The following is a 3,944-nucleotide window of genomic DNA, read 5'->3' on the forward strand; positions in this document are numbered from 1 at the left end:
GAGACTGAATATGAGACCACAGTCTGCTGGCCCAGCATCACCATCAGTGGTTAGTTACTAGAGAACAAATTTAGGATCTCAGAGTATACCAAATGTCTTCAAAGGTCTCCCCAAGAATGGATTTGAGGCTGACTTAGGTTATCAGACTGACAAAAACTCCTCAAGGGAGCTTTCTGAAGATATGGGTCAACTGTGGGAGTCTGAGCTCCTGACAATGGCTAGCGGGGAGATGGGGGCAAGTCTAATTCTATGAGTGTCTGCAACTTGCCAGGTGCCAAATTTAGTTCTTTGCTACCAGGGTCTCATTTACTCCTCCCAGTGGCTTTAAGAGCTGGGACTTGAATCTCTGGAACAACATGAAGGAGAAGCCAGGCAGGAGGCTTGCTCAGGGAGGTTTACTCCTGGAAAACCAGCACAGCCTATGCACTCGGCTTGGCCATGCAGGCCCGGAAACCTGGCGTGTTCCCGGAGTTGATCAGCCGACAGGTCATGCTAAGCAGACTCACAGAGGCTGGTGGAGGCACCAGAATGCCTATCTGTTCACCCGCAGGCAGGGGCAGCATTCTGATGTTGGTGTGGCCAAGCTGCTGAACTGCTATCCAAAGGCAGAGGATGACCCTCTCCTAGTTCAGAGCTGAGGTGCCTGGGAGACCAGCGTGGGGAGGACAGGATGGATGGAAGTCATAGGAGGAGCCCCGCGCCCGGGATAAGGACAGAAATAGTCCTAGCGGATTGATTTATGACTGGGAACATCCCTGGGCCTGACATTTTTATCTTTAGTTGAGGGGGAGCCTAGAAACCATTCTACTTGCTGCCTGTTTTAGATCCTGGGAATAGGCAATTTGGAACATACAACTTCCTGGACCTGCCAAGGTTTGACATCAGTTTGGGGCCTCCAGGCCCAGGGGCCTGCCCTTTTGATTTCTGTGTGTCCTGAACTGGGGGAAGTACTTGTCCTTAAGGCAGGAGACAGATCCTATGATAACTTTGTCACCCGAAACAAAGCAGTGCACTGATTGGGGTAGAAATATTAGGCCCTGACAAAGGGTTTTTGGCATCACCTCTGCCCTAGAACTGGCTGGGCCCCGGCCTTGAACAATGCCCCAGACCAATTCAGCATCCTAGAGCTGGAAGGACTGTGGGGTACCATCAAATTCAAGGTCTTGGGGCCGGCTGGGTGGTGCAGTTGGGTAGAGCATGAGCTCTGAGCAATTGTGTTGCCGGTTCGATTCCCACATGGGCCAGTGAGCTGTGCCTGAGCTGAGCTGCCGCTGAGAAGCCAGCGGGTGGCTGGATGGCTCAGCTGGTAGGAGTATGTGCTCTTAACAACAAGGTTGCCAGTTCGACTCCCACATGGGATGGTGGACAGCACACACCACCCCCCGCCACCTCGCCTACCCCCTCCACCCCCCTCATGCCCACCACTAAAGATTGAACACGGCACCTTGAGCTGAGCAGGATGGATGCCAGATGGCTCAGTGTGCAACAAGGCTGCCAGTTTGACTCCCGCATGGGAAGGTGGACTATACACCCCCATAGACTCCCCCGCAAATAGATTAAAAGTGGTGACTGGACTTAGGGCTGAGCTTGTGACATCCACAACTAAGACTAAAGGACAACAACTTGACTTGGAGCTGATGGGTTCTGGGAAAATACAATGTTCCCCTTCCCCTGTTCCCCAACACTGTTCCCTTTCCTAATTCCCCAATAAAATTAGAAAAACAATATTCAAGCTCTTTGTTTAAGAGCAGATTAACACAAGCACAGGTAGGGTAACTGACAGGTTTATGGTCCCACAGCCCTTTAGTGAGAGAGAGAGGCTTACGACAAGACTGCTTGATTCCAACATAAGAATCTTAAGCTGAACTCTTTAAATCACACATCTATTCACCAAGTGAACCATCTCTTATGCAATTGGGTCAGATTGCTAGAAGGTACGATTGAAATCTAGTTGTGCTGGTTGGGAAGATGATATGGAGAGCTTGGGGCCGAAGATGAACACCGTGGGAAGGAGGCGCATAGGCCTGCCTGTTGCCTCAGCTCCTAGGACAGGAGGCTAAAGTGGGATTCTTTCTTATGCCTCACAGGTGAGTACTAAACAGCAAGTGCAAACATTTCCCCACTGCAAAGTGAGGTGCTAAGTCACCTATGCAAGGCTTGTGGAGGGGGTGGCTGGAAACTGATTTTGCCACCTGTAGCTCATCACCTACCTCAAGGGAACAAAGGATTGAAATATAGAGTTTGAGAGATTGGAGAGAGAGGATTTCTGTGAAGCTAGCAAGCTGTACATACTGCTGACAAAGAGGAGGGGGGAGAGAGAGAGAGAAAGAGAGAGAGAGAGGAGATTGTGTGTGTGTGTTGCGGGGGGAGGGTTCTCCCCCACCAGGCCATTGGAGGGAGATCTTCACGTGGACCACTCAGAAACCAAAACCAAGAGCTGCTTGAGAAACTGGGTTGGATCAGCCTGAGGCAGCAGGGCAGTGACAGGAAGGGAACAAGAGTGAGCTGCACTCCCCCCAGTGTCAGGGCAAGGATACCTGTGTGGCCACACTGGAGGGAAACCCTAAGAGGACCCAACAGAGGAAGGGACAATCTCATGCCCAGAGATGAAATTAGCCTCAGGTCAGCTTGCTCCAGTGCGGCCCATGAGAAACTCACACATCCTGGCCCTGCCTCCTCTCTTCCATCCTGACGTTGCCCCTCCCCACCCACACACACCTTTTAGCAGGGAAGAAGGCAGCAGAGCTCTCTACTGTGCTTCTGTGACAGTCTGAGAGTGAGACCAAGGGTGTCTTTCCTGAGATTGAGCCCTGGTTGTTGCGGGGAAGGGTATGAGAACAGCCGTGCCAGGCTGCGCCCGTTGTTCTGACGAGCTCCCGCGTCCACCCTGGGAGCACAGAGTCGAAGCAGATGTGGCTTGCTCACTTCTCATCCCGCCTCACCTCTCCATCCTCAACACATCCTAGTGGGGGTGGAGACCAGGTCTGGTCCCGGGTGCGGCCAATTGTCCTAACCTTGGCGCTCTAATGAATATTAAATTGGCCTGTGCATTTGCCCTGAGTTCTTCCTCCCACAAGGTGGCGTATTTCTAGTGGTCCCTTGGCTGCATGACATCCTCCAGGGCGCTGCTTTATCCTTGCTCCCACGGAGGCTGGCCTGACTTCCTGCTCTGGGGCAATGGCAGGCAATCCCCTCCTCAGCCTACACCTGATTATTTAGAAACTGTGTATAACAGTGCGGGGCTGGCCAATCCCCTCTGCTTCCCCTATTTTCTCAGACAAGCCACTTAGCTCCTCTGAACCTCAGTCTTTTCAACTGTAAAATAGGCTTGAATAATCATACCTGCCTGCTAGACTGTTGTGAGGACTGAAAGAGCAAGTGAGCTTAAACAGTGCTTTGAAGAGTGCAGAGCTGTCATTTTCAGGCCTTGACCATGCCTTAAAGGGGACAGACCACGAGGAGATCGTGAGAAGCTTTCCAAAACACAGGTGGGAGGCAAGAAAGAGTCAATCTCTTGACCGACTGTAATGAGATTTGGAGTGATGCAGAACTTGCAGCACAGAGGAAGCCATGGTCTTAAACCAGGTAAGACCAGCTCATATTATGATATTTTGGCCCAAATGACAAAAATGATTGATTAGCATGTCTCAGCTTCTCACACAAATGTGATTTTGCCAGCACACTGGGCTAGGGAGGAAGGCTGGCTCTCAGCTCCCCACGGCTGGTGAAGTGGCACAGATGAGATTGGGGAAAACGCTCATCAGGCTCACCCAGCTGTGCTGCCAGCCTTTATCAAAGGCCTCCCAGGCCTTCCTCATTTGTAAAAGGAGGATTGTAAGGCTTGTTGTCAGTGTTGTAATGTTAACATGAAACAAAGAATATTCATCCCAAAGGTCAACAGTGCTGAGTTTGAGAAACCTGATCTATCCTACATTTTGATATCA

This window comes from Hipposideros armiger, unplaced genomic scaffold (genome assembly GCF_001890085.2).
Source record: "Hipposideros armiger isolate ML-2016 unplaced genomic scaffold, ASM189008v1 scaffold_493, whole genome shotgun sequence".
Classification (NCBI taxonomy): Eukaryota; Metazoa; Chordata; class Mammalia; order Chiroptera; family Hipposideridae; genus Hipposideros; species Hipposideros armiger.